The following is a 13,353-nucleotide window of genomic DNA, read 5'->3' on the forward strand; positions in this document are numbered from 1 at the left end:
GGCCCGGCAGTGAGTTACGGCTGCCGTTCCGTTGTTTTCCCGCCTGGTTCGTCCACAGCACCCTACTAGGGATGTGCAAATAGGTTCAGCGTCGAACCAGTTCAGTTGGGCTGTTTGGAGTTGAACCTAATCACCCCTGGTTTGGCCCGACCCTAGACCGAACCTCCCTCAGGTTTGCTGGGTCATGCCAGGTCATGCAGAGGCCTATTACGCAGGTGCGGCGGCCTCCAAAATGGCTGCCGCGCTGATTGGGGGGGTGGGGGGAGGCCGAAAACCAGCTGAAGAACCCAATTTCTGGAATAAGGGAGGCCGGTGTGGGGAAGGGGAACCTCCGCAGGACCTGCCGCCGCTGCCTCGGACAACTCCCCTGGAGGAGGAGAGTGTAAAAAACAACCCCTAAATTAACAATATAATCACGAACCCTCTTGAGATGGAACCAAACTGAGGGGGGGGGGGGTTTGAGGTGGTGCCGGACCAAACTGGCCGGTCCAGGTCCAGTTTGGACTGGAACCGAACGGGACCAGCCGGTTCTGTGCACACCCCGACACCCTGCTCTGGCTGCGGTTCGCCTCGCCTCGCTCGGGCCGTGTCGGTTTCTCGCCCCGAAGCACTTCCTGGCCTCGGCTCCCCCGCCCCAGCCCCACGCTCTGTCCAGGCCTGGAGGTTGCAAAGGCCTCCGGAGCCCGCTCCTTCGCTCCCCCCAACCCCCGTTGTTATTTCAGCTGTCGGAGCTGAAGCACCGTTGGCCGGCCGGCCGGCCCGGGCCTCTTGCCACACAGGTGCTGTTTGCAGAGTATTTATATCATCTCGGCGGAGCTCTCCGCGAGCCGGAGCGGCTGCCTCAGCCCAGCCGGGGACTTTTCCACCGTCGTCGTGAGGGAATGAGGTGGGATGGGGGGAGGTCTCCTGCCTGCGCTGGGCCTTCTTGCCCGCTTCTCCCTTGACCCCCCGGCCTGGAACAGCGGCCGCCGAGTCGCCGCCAGTCGAGGCCACTGGCCGGGGCCCGCGGCCGCCTCTCCACCCGAAGAAGCCCAGGGTCGTCGGTGTTGTTCTTGGCAGCGGCCGCCTGGCCCTTCTCGGACACAGAGAGGTGAGTGTGTGCGGAGGTGCCGGGCGGGAGAGCCGGCTGGGGCTGTTTGTCTTGGAGCTGCCGCGGGGGGAATTAGTTCGACCTGACTGCTAATTGCTCCCGAAGTCCGGGCCTCGGTGGCGCTTGCAAGATAAACGCGCTTCCGGAGCAAGGGGTTGTGGGGCCAGCCCTCGGGGTCTTGGTGCCCGAGGCGACGTTTCGGAGAGTCGGCGTCCCTGACGATTGGCCGCTGTGGCTTGGGGGGGCGTCGGGAGTGGCAGCCCGCAAACAGCGGGAGGGCCAAAGTCGTGACACCCTGTTTTTGATATTTCCCTGCACCTGTCCCTGCTTCTTGTCAATCTGTATAGAGCAGCAGCGCTGTTCAGCTTGTTGGACCAGCATTAGAAGCTGCTTTCGACCGAGTCAGACCATTGGTCCATTTAGCTCAGGATTGTCTACTCTGACTGGCAGCGGCTCTCTGTCTACTCTGACTGGCAGCGGCTCTCTGAGGTTTTCAGGCCGGAGTCTTTCCCAGGCCTACCTGGAAAGTAATTTCAAGGAACACTGTGTTCTGTTTTGACATTTCTCTCTTGTGTTACATTATGTTACGGCCAGGGGTTTAGAATAAACATATTACTTATTTATAAGGGAACATACCAGCAGCCGTGTCGAAGCTCGCATGAATCTGGAATCTGTCGGGAGGGAGCTAGAAATGAGTGCAAGCTGGGAAGAGAGCTGGTCTTGTGGGAGCAAGCAGGAATTGCCCCCTTTGCTAAGCAGGGTCCACCCTGGTTTGCATTTGGATGGGAGACTGCATGTGTGAGCCCTGTAAGATCTTCCCCTTAGGAGGTGGGGCTGCTCTGGGAAGAGCAGAAGGTTTCAAATTGTCTCCCTGGCAGCATCTCCAAGATAGGGGTGAGCATTTGCTTTGCAGGCAGAAGGTCCCCAGTTCAATCCCTGGCAACATCTCCAGGTAGGGCTGGGATAGATCCCTGCCTGTAACCTTGCAGATGCCACCGCCAGTCTGTGTTGACAATACTGAGCTAAATGGACCAGTGGTCTGACTCAGTATGACAGCTTTGATGGAGGAGTGTTAACTCAGGGACAGAGTATCTGTTTTGCATGCAGACGTTCTCAGGTTCAATCCCTGGCAACATTTCCAGGTACGGCTAGGAAAGACTCCTGCTTGAAATCTTGGAGAAGTCGCTGCCAGTCAGGGTGGACAGTACTGAGCTAGATGGACCAATGGTTGGACTCAGTATATGGCAGCTTCCTGTGCTGCTTCTTGAACATCTCCTGTGGAGTTTCCCTTCCGGTGCTCCTCTTCCCTCTGGCACCAAGGGTTAGCCTTAAGAACGTAATAACATAAGAACAGCCCTGCTGCTGGATCAGGCCCAAGGAAGCCTATCTAGGCCAGCATCCTGTTTCCCACAGTGGTCCACCAGATGCCTCTGGGGAGCCCACAGGCAAGAGGTATGTGCATGCCTTCTCTCCTGCTGTTGCTCCCCTGCAACTGGGATTCAGAGGCATCTTGTCTCTGAGGTTGGAGGTGGCCTATAGCGCTCCAACTAATAGCCATTGATAGACCCGTCCTCCACGAATGTATCTAAACCCCTCTTAGAGCCATCCAGGCTGTTGGCTGTCACCACATCTTGTGGCAGAGAATTCCACAGGCCGATGATGCGTTGTGCGAAAAAGTATTGCCTTTTGCTGGTCCTGAATTCCTTGCAGTCAGGTTCGCGGGATGACCCCCTGGCTGAAATGGACCGGCTTTTGAGCAGATGCCAAGGCCGATCAGTGCCGCGTGTGTCAAAGGAGGTGCATTGATGCGGCCAGAACCACAGCTTGGCTGCAGGGCCTAGCAGGAACAAGGGGACCATTGCCGAGGCGGAGGGGAGAAAGAGGGCGAGCGAAAGTTGCAGCAGGAAATCAGGACGTCTTAGAGAAACAATACGCACTTGTCAGGGCGCTGCTGATTAAGATAGCTTTCCGCACAGCAAGTAGCCAGAGCCAGCTGATTATGATACTCCCGAGGTGGAGAAATTATTAACGGAGCCCTCGGGTAAAACGATCCGAAGCGAGAGAGAGAGAGAGAGAGAGAGAGAGAGAGAGAGAGAGAGAGAGAGAGAGAGAGAAGTCCGGCAGGGTGCAAGGCAAAGAGTTAAGATGCCATGGAGAGAGCAAGCCGTGTTTATCTGAAAGCAGAGAGGCAGGTGGAAGGGATGAAATAACACCATTCTCGGAGCAATGCAATATGTTGGAATTATCCCAGGATCAGAGAAGGAATTTGGAAGGTAATATTGGGGTGGAGGGAGAGTGGGGTGTCGATGGGAAAGGAAAGGAGCAGGTAGCTTTGGATGGCTCTGCCATTTGTGGGTGTGTTTGTGGGTCCTTAGGCCCTTAGAGGTGGCCCATGGGGCATGGGGCCCTAATGAATTGCCCAGAGCCCCGGATGGATCTCATCAGCCCCCTCCCTGCTCTCTTAGACAGGAATTGCAGGAGTTGAGGCACCTGCACAGAGCCTGAGAGAGAGTTCCCAGCCTCACCTAATCCTCTGCTGCTTCCAATGTCATAAGTGCTGCATTATAGATAGACGGATCATAGGAACATAGGATGCTGCCATATACTGAGTCAGACTATTGGTCCAGACTTGCTCAGTATTGTCTACCCAGACTGGCAGCGGCTTCTCTAAGGTTGCAGGCAGGAATCTCTCTCAGCCCGATCTTGGAGATGCTGCCAGGGAGGGAACTTGAAACCTTCTGCTCTTCCCAGAGCGGCTTCATCCCCTGAGGGGAATATCTTGCAGTGCTCACACATCAAGTCCCCCATTCATATGCAAGTAGGGCGGACCCTGCTTAGCTAAGGGAACAATTTTTGCTTGCTACCACAAGACCTTAAGTGTCGCAGTAGGGAAATGCTTGACTAACAAGCAGAAGGTTTCGGGTTCGAATCCCCACTGTTGTGTTTCCCAGACTATGGGAAACACCTATATCGGGTAGCAGCGATCTAGGAAGATGCTGAAAGGCATAATCTCATACTGCGCGGGAGATGGCAATGGTCAACCCCTCCTGTATTCTACCCAAGACAACTGCAGGGCTCTGTGGGCGCCAGGAGTCGAAATCGACTGGATGGCACACTTTACCTTTACTTTACTGTTTAGCCCAAGACCAGCTCTCCCTGCAGTTTTCAGCTCCTGCTCGCTGCCTTCCTCCCACCAGATGTCTGCTGCGTCCCTGCCCCATGTTGTCGGAATAACAGACGACTCACTCGGCGGCCGAGCCGAGGCAGCCTCGCCCCGCTCCATTTTGTCCTGAACGGAGCCTACGTGAAGCTGGCCCCCGGCCTGGCCTGGCAGCTGCCGGCTGGAAGATCACCCGGGGAGCTGTGAACACGATTGAGATGTCAACCGAGGCGTGTGGGACGCGCTCCGTGCCAAGCCACCAGGGGGCAGCGGTGCGTTCTTCCATTGGGCCCAGACCCAGCATGGCGGTTAAAGGACCGTCCTTGCCTCACCGGACCGGGCCAAAGGTGCAGCGTTCCCCGAGGGGGAGAACCACAGGCCTCTGGAACCGGCAAGCCCTTTCAGAGCAGAGGCTCCGAAGCCTGGAGCCGGACCACCTTGGGGGCACGGAGAGTTGCCAGTGGTGGAGGCCAGTGAAGTGCCTTCGGTCGTCCTGTCCTTCCATCCATTCCAGAAAGGAATCTTCTGCCTCCCCTCCAACCGCCTCTGTGTTCTTCTTGTTGTTGGAGCTGCTTTCTTTGGGTTATGGCCCGACGGAACCTTTCAGCTTGCACCGGACCTGTGTGGCTTTGCCCCTGCTGGCTTTTACATCCGCCGGTTCCCAGGCTGAGCAGAGGCTGCATGATGCCTGCCTGTCTGTTTTTCTCATGCAGTGCTGACCAGCACTTTCAAATGTCCTCCTTGCTGTTCCTACCAGGTTTCTCCCGCCTACATGCACGGGAAACCTGGCTCTCTCTCGAATACAAGCCTATGCAACATAAGGTCCGGGGCTCAGATCTGACCCACGGGGCCTTCTTTTGCTGGCCTTAGGGGTGGCCCAAAGTTTTGTGGTGCTTGAGGTGAGGTGCAAATGGCTTGTCCCACATCCCTGGTTGAGGGGGTCAGACTTCTTTCAAAATCAACCTTGGCAAAAGTCTCCCTTTTGCAAAAGCAGAGTCCATCCTGGTTTGCATTTGAATGGGAAACTACATGTGTGAGCACTGGAAGAGATTCCCTTGAGGGGATGGGGCCACTCTGGGAATCTGCTCAGGCTTACATGCAGAAGGTCCCAGGGTTCCCTCCCTGGATTTCCCCCCACACTTGGCTTTTAGTTCGGCTCTCCTCCAGAATGGACAGTGCATGTTCACATATTGGCAAAATTTACTCCGAAGTCCCTGGAAGCTCTTGGGGAACACTTCACACACAATTCAGATTTTTCATTGCACGTTAGGGTGTAGCCCGATTTATATCTGGAGTTAAAAAAAATAATCCATTTTTTGCGTTGGTTTTTTTGGGCAGCTTTCAACTTGCATTAAAGCCTCGCAGTAAACCTGCAGGAAAGCCTGCTGTCTGGGAAAGCTCCTGGCCTCTCCAAGATTGGGCTGAGAGAGATTCCTGCCTGCAGCCTTGGAGAAGCCGCTGCCAGTCTGTGTAGACAATACTGAGCTAGATGGACCGATGGTCTGACTCAGTATATGGCAGCTTCCTGTGTTCCTATGTAAGATGGTGTATATAAAGTTCATCTGAATGTCCTGGTGTATTCACTAAAACAGGAAATAGAGAGAAGGAGGGAGGGAGGGAGGAAGGGAGAGATATTACACACAGAGAAAGGTTCCAAGTTCCTTCCCTGGGAGCATCTCCAAGATGGGCCTATGGGAGACTCCTGCCTGCAACCTTGGAGAAGCTGCTGCCAGTCTGTGCAGACAGTACTGAGCCAGATGGACCAAGGGTTGGACTTGGTATAGGGCAGCTTCCAATGTTCCTGTGTAAGCTGTAAAAGTGCATGAGGGGCGGAGAGGAGGGAAGCTTGCTAGCAGTCTCCTAGTTTCTTCTCATGCGGCGGGTAACCAAATTGCCTTTATCCGCATTTTTAATGAGTAATGCACAAATAACTGATTTCATTTATATTTAATAATTAATTTTAATGTAACCATGAATGTGCTGAACATTTGCCTTGGCGCCCCCCACCCGCTGCACACTCAGTCATGGTTGGTTCTGGCCCACTGGGGTATAGTGTGCTGGAAGAGGCAATGGTCAACCCCTCCTGTATTCTACCAAAGACAACCACGGGGCTCTGTGGGCGCCAGGAGTCGACACCAACTCGACAGCATGCTTTGCCTTTCCCCCTGCTCTAATAGAAGCTCATCTCCCTGAGCTTAGGAGAGAAGAGCTGGTCTTGTGGTAGCAAGCGTGACTTGTCCCCTTAGCTAAACAGGGTCCACCCTGGTTGCATATGAAGGGGAGACTTGTTGTGTGAGCTCTGTAAGATCTTCCCCTCAGGGGATGGAGCCTCTCTGGGAAGAGCATCTAGGCTCCAAGTTCCCTCCCTGGCAGCATCTCCAAGATTGAGCAGAGAGAGATTCCTGCCTGCAGCCTTGGAGAAGCTGCTGCCAGTCTGTGTAGACCATCCAGAGCTAGAGGGACCAATGGTCTGACTCAGGATATGGCAGCTTCCGATGTTCCTATCTCGCTCAGTCTTGCCTACATGGACTGGCAGCAGCTTCTCCAAGGTTACAGGCAGGAGTCTTTCCCAAGATGTCGCCAGGGATTGAACTTTCCACATGCAAAGTAGATTCTCTTCCGCTGAGTGCCGCCCCCATCTCCAAAGGGGAATATCTTACAGCAGTCAGCACTCATATGTAGCTCCCCATCCAAACACCAACCAGGGCAGAGCCTGCTTAGCAAAGGGGCCACTCCATGCTGGCTCCTGCAAAACAGCTCCCCTTCTCTCTTAGTTGCACGGCCACAATATCTGGCGTGTTAGTAAAAAAAAAAAAAAGGATGGCAGCTCTTACTGAGGATTACTAATGCTGGAGTTTCTTCCTCTCTCCTCTTCTTTCTTGGCACCGAAGGAGACCTGCCCTGCGTTTAGCGAGGGATAAGAGCTTAAATGAACGGAACACATAATTGCCAGAATTAGAGAAAACTCTCTCCTTTTTAAAAAAGAAAAGAAAAAGGAAAGAAAATCGGAAACGCCACTAAAGCTGTGAGTCAGACTAGACTACACGATGGAAACACGGCAGCCGGTTGGACAGTATCAAAACATCGGAGCAGGGTTCGAAAACAAGAGCCAAAGAATCATGTGGCTTGGAAGAGCGGCGTCCACATTCTTGCCCCGAGCTAGACATCCAAGCCAACCTCTGGTGCCCCAGGGGGGCCCATGAAGGAAGTGGTCAGCGTTGGCCTGCCCGTCCCTTAAGCTGCCAGGGCAGAGCAGAATGCTGTGACAGCCAAAAGCTGATTCAGAGGGAATCTGACCCAAAAGTACGTGGTGGCAGCAGTTAAGTGTTGCTTCCCCCTCTCAGGGTAGAACACAGTGGCCTCCTGATTGTATAAGCTACCTCTGAAAGGGAACGTGGACCAAATCGCAGCCTGACAGCAGTACGAAGCTGCTTACATGGGTGTCAAACGCAGACAACCCAGGTCGTCTTGAGCATTGGGGTTTTTTTTTGGGGGGGGAGGGCATAAACAGTGCCAAATCTCTCTGCCCCCCCTTCATGTGATGCACCTTGAAGTACAGCAGTGGAAGGATGCAAGATGTCTTCCTGCTAGGGGTGTGCATGAACCGAAACCTGTGGTTCGATTCGAATCGGATTCGAACCGAACTACATGTTGCCGAACCGGTTTGGTCAAAACCAGCCAGCCGGTCCGTTTGACCGAACTGGTTTGGCGCTTGGAGCACGGTTATACTTGTAAACGGGGATCCGGCGAGGAGTCCCCTTTACAAGTAAAAGGGTGGGGGTCCTGGGAGGCTGTAAGGGGCGGCTGGGAGGGGGCAGCGAAAGAGGTAAAGTGTCTTACCCAGCTGACATGGCTGCTGGCACCGCCGCTCGCCTCCCTGGTGCATCCCATAGCCAAGTGTGTGGGGCGGTACCCCCTTTACAAAGCCGCCTGCATAGTTGGCACCCCCAAATAATAATCCTTCTGCTTCTTGCACCTCAACCCCTAATAAAGAGCTAGACCCATAAGCTGCGCTCCCTCTCCTGATGATGGATTGCCTGCCTCGGTATTCATTTCCAAAAAGGCATGGTCTCAGGCTGGATTTCCAAATTCGCAGCAGTGTCTCTCCCTCTCCAGAGTGCTAGTTTCCCCTCCCCTCATTTTGATGGTTGTGTGAACAGCTCGACTAGCTCCAGGGAAGGAGGAGACAGGCCTTGATTTTCTCCACAGCCCTGGAATTAATTTGCTTTTTAAGTGGGGCAGTGAACCTCGGAAGCTGCCTTCTACCGAGTCAGACCATTGGTCTATCTCGCTCAGTATTATCTACCCAGGCTGGCAGCGGCTTCTCCAAGGCTGCAGGCAGGAGTCTCTCTCAGCCCTATCTTGGAGATGCTGCCAGGGAGGGAACTGGGAACCTTCCGCATGCAAGCAGGCAGCTGCTCTTCTCAGAGTGGCCTCATCCCATCCCTTGCGGGGAATCTCTTCCAGTGCTCACATGCAGTCCCCCATTCAAATGCAAGCCACAGTGGACCCTGCTTAGCAAAGGGGACAATTCATGCCCTCCTCTTACAACACAGGGAGCTGCCTTATACCGAGTCAGATCCTGGGCCTATCGATCTCAGTATTGTCTACACTGACTGGCAGCGGCTTTTTTTGGAGATGCTGCCAGGGAGTGATCGGCATGCAAAGCAGATGCTCCACCATTGAGCTGAGGTGCATCATCGTCGTGCTTTGGATCCAGGCCACTGAACAGTTGGCTTCATCACAACCCAGCAGGCATCACGTCTTTCCTATGGAGACGTCTAATTTCACCACCATTAGGACAGTCTGTGTTGTCGAACACCTCCAGCGTTGTGTGTGTGTGTTTTGAAGCCCACGAATCCCTTGAAAGGAGGGTTCTGAAATGTGGGTCCCCAGATGTTGCTGGATTCCAACTCCCACCATGCCCACCCAGGGAGGCCTTTGCCCGTGTAGTCAGGGATCATGGGTGTTGTAGTCCAAACCCCTGCCCTGAAAGATCTCCATGTTTGTAAGCGCTCATGAGCTGATGGGAACCTCTCATAAGCTCGCCGGGCTGTTTCTCCGACCCTGTTTAACGCAGCGGCAAAGAAGACGGCGCTCCGGGGTCACCATCCTGTCAAAACAAAGCCCAGAGCTAATTGAGCCTGGAACTTTTTAGCGGTTAACAGAAATGAAAGGGGAAAGAAAGAAAGAAAGAAAAAATTGGATCAGGTTGACATTGTCAAGGGTTCGTTCCCAAGGAATTCTATCTCACACACGGATCTCTGTCGCTTTCTGGGACATTGTCCTTGATGGACACACCCCGGCAAGCCAGCGAGGGTCTTGCTGGTCGGCAGCGCCCACGGACCTGATCCTGCGAGCGGCAGAAAGCACCTCGCAAGGGCTTGAGCGGAGGAGTCCGCCTCGCTCAACAGACTGGCTGCCAGAGCTCTCTCCAGATTTGAAAGCGCTCCAGCAGAGACAGCGGTTCGAGAGCCAGGAGGCGGGTGGGCTGTTTTTCTGATGAAAGCTCTGGTTTTCATCAGGGCGAAAGAAAAGGTGTAGCTATCAAGCTGTCCCGGAGTTTGGGGGCTTTCTTTCTCGGCAGAAGGAACACAGGAGCGGCCTTCTACTGAGTCAGACTGTCGGTCTGTCTGCCTCTGTATTCTTGACACCAGGGTTCCTTAACCTTGGGCCCCCAGATGTTGATGGACTACAATGCCCATCATCCCCAGTGACATGGCTGGGGATGATGGGAGTTGTAGCCCATCAGCTACTAGGGGCCCAAGGTTAAGAAACCCTGTCCTACACCAATGTTTCCCAACCAGGCTCCCTCCACCTGTTGCTGAACTACAACTCCCATCATCCCCAGCTACAATTTATTGTGGCTGGGGGTGATGGGGGTTGTAGTTCAGTAATGGCTGGAGGGACCCTGGTTGGGAAGCACTGCTCTACACTGACTGGCAGCAGCTCTCCGAGGTTTCAGGCAAGAGTCTCTCCCAGGCCTACCTGGAGATGCTGCCAGGGATCAAAGGTAAAGTGTGCCATCAAGTTGATTTTGACTCCTGGCGCCCACAGAGCCCTGTGGTTGTCTTTGGTAGAATACAGGAGGGGTTTGCCATTGCCTCCTCCTGCACAGTATGAGATGATGCCTTTCAGCATCTTCCTCTATCGCTGCTGCCCGATACAGTACCAGCGGGGATTCGCACTGGCAACCTTCTGCTTGTTAGTCAAGCATTTCCCCGCTGCGCCACTTAAGGTGACACCAGGGATCAAACCTGGGACCTTTTCCATGCAAAGCGGATGCTCTACCACTGAACTCTGAAATGGGGGCCTCCAGATCATTGTATCCAGCTGCTGCATACTGAGTCAGACCCTTAGTCCATCTAGCTCAGTATCGTCTACACAGACTGGCAGCGGCTTCTCCAAAGTTTCGGGCCGGAGCCTTTCCCAGCCCTACCTGGAGATGCTGCCAGGGATCGAACCTGGGACTTCTTCCACACAAAAGCAGAGGCTCTGCCTCTGAGCTATGGCCTCATCCCCGAAGGTCATTCCACTCAACCAGTGGATTCCCAGATGCTGTTGACTACAACCCCCATAATCCCCTGCCAAAGACCATTGCAGCAGAGGATGCTGGGAGCTGTAGTCAACACTGCCCCCGGCCTTTTTCTTCACGTTGACAACGTCATCCAACGCATTGGCGGACCACCGTGTGAGCAAGCCGTTTGTAACGAAGACTGAGGCTCATGGGAGTCAAAGTCCGATATCCGGGGGGGTTAAAGATGCAGCTGTTTTCAATAATATCTCTGCGTGGAGATGCTGCCAAGGAGTCAACCTTGGATCACCGTGCATGCAAAGGAGATGCTTTCTAGCCCTGAGCTACCTCCTCACCCCCCATCCCTAGGCAATGGTCCCTTCCCCGCTGAGTCCATAAGCATGAATGGTCCCTTCTGCCTTTCATGCAGAAGGTCCCCGGTTCAATCCCTGGCAGCGTCTCCAGGAGAGACGCCTGCCTGAAACCTTGGAGAGCTGCTGCCAGTCAGTGTAGACAACACTGAGCTGGACACAGCCACATAGTTGTCCACATAACTGCACTAATCACAACATATTTACCTACAGTAGGTCTACCGGTGAGGGGGAAAAAAAAAACACCTAGTGAGAAGGCCAGACCAATGATCTGACGCAGTCTAAAGCAGAGTGCCATACTTCTTAGTCCCCTTAGCTAAGCAGGTTCTGCCCTGGTTTGCATTTGAATGGGAGACTACACGTGTGAGCACTGTAAGAAATTCCCATTCGGGGATGGGGCCGCTCTGGGAAGAGCATCTGCCTGCCTGCATGCAGAAGATTCCAAGTTCCCTCCCTGGCAGCATCTCCAAGATAGGGCTGAGAGAGACTCCTGCCTGCAACCTCGGAGAAGCCGCTGCCAGCCTGGGTAGACAATACTGAGCTAGACAGACCAAGGGTCTGACTCGGTAGGAGGCCGCTTCTCCCGATGTTCTAAGTTAACATGGCTAGGAGTGCACCATAGGAGACCCAACACGTAGCCGAGTCGGCTCGGCACCAGGAACCCGGACTGTCTGTTGTTCCAAGAGGTCGCAGGGAAGACCGGCTTGGGGGTGAGCCTTGGAGTCTGCCTCCCTCCTGGCAGCGTGCAGGCGAGGGGGCCCGTTCTGGGCAGCCGGCTCCGTCTGATCGGCCACGTCGCCAAGCGGCCAAGCCGTTCCAGCCGGACCTCATCTGGAGCCTGTTCCAGTGACCACAGCACTCCCCCGCCCCATCACTGCCATGGCAGAGACAGCCTTGAATGCGTGTCTGCTCCCCCCTCCTCCCCGCCTCGCCCACAACCTTTCCCCTTTCGCTCTGCGAAGAAGGAGACAACCGCGAAGCTTTGGGGAGGATGTGCACGGAGCTCCAGCGTCCGTCCTAAAAGCCGCCACGGCACAAGCAGCAGAAAAACCCAGGCGAGGGGTTTCCCACCTTGGGTCTCCAGATGTTGTTGGACTACACCCCCCATCACCCCCTGCCACATGGTGGCATTTATTGCGACCGGGGTGATGGGAGCTGTTGTTCCTCCGTGGGCCCTGCTCCTTCCGGTGCAAAGAGGCCCCTTTCTAAAGTGGCGGTTCTCTTTATTGAGCAGGGGGAGAGCAACTGGCCCTCTCCGTCCCCAGCACAGCATCCCCCCAGTGGCTGTTGCTGGGGTCGCTCTTATGTTTCTTTTTTTAGAGGGTGAGCCCTTTGGGGACAGGGAGCCCTTTTATTTATTTATATCCATATAATATAGATAATTATAGATAATAAATATAGATTATTTATATCCATCCATTATAGCCAGCCTCGTTGGGAACGTTCGTTGAAAAAGTAAAGTGTGCCGTTGAGTCGGTGTCAACTCCTGGCAACCACAGAGAGCCCTTTGTTTATGTTTGGTAGGACGCAGGAGGGGTTTGCCGTTGCCATCTCCCGTGCAGTATGAGATGATGCCTTTCAGCATCTTCCTGGATCGCTGCTGCCCAATATGGGTGTTTGTGGGAAACATACTAGGGGGGGATTCAAATCGGCAACCTCTGGCTTGCTGTTCAAGTCATTTCCCTGCTGCGCCATTAGGCGGAAAGTGGGAATAAATATGCATCGTCATTCGTATTCAAGAGCCAAGGTGGCCTACAGCACCCACACCCCACTGCCGCAACACCCCGCTGTAGATATTTCCCCTCTCATTTTGGGGGGAGGTCACTCACATGTCTTCAACGCTAGCCTCCTCCATAGGGGCTAGAACCTTACATTTTTGGTGCCCTCCACAGATGCGCAGAACACATATCGCCATGCCTAAATGCCCTCCCCGATGCTTGCCCTTTGGCTTCTTACAGTTTGGCCACAGAGTCTTGGTCTCTGGTTGCCCCCCTTGGCCTGGCACAACTCAAGGGCACTCTTTTTCCCAGCTCTCTGCTTGGGCTTCTGCTTGCTGCGGTTCCATAATGGCAAGGCAGGGGGCGCTGGCGAGCCATCCCACTGCCTGCGCTTTGCCCCAAAGGCAGGGGTGCTCTACTTCGGCACTCCTGCAGCTGTTGGCCTACAACTCCCATCATCCCTGGCTATTGGCCCTTGTAGCTGGGGATTAGGGGCGTTG

Source organism: Hemicordylus capensis, chromosome 16 (assembly GCF_027244095.1).
Source record: "Hemicordylus capensis ecotype Gifberg chromosome 16, rHemCap1.1.pri, whole genome shotgun sequence".
Taxonomy (NCBI): Eukaryota; Metazoa; Chordata; class Lepidosauria; order Squamata; family Cordylidae; genus Hemicordylus; species Hemicordylus capensis.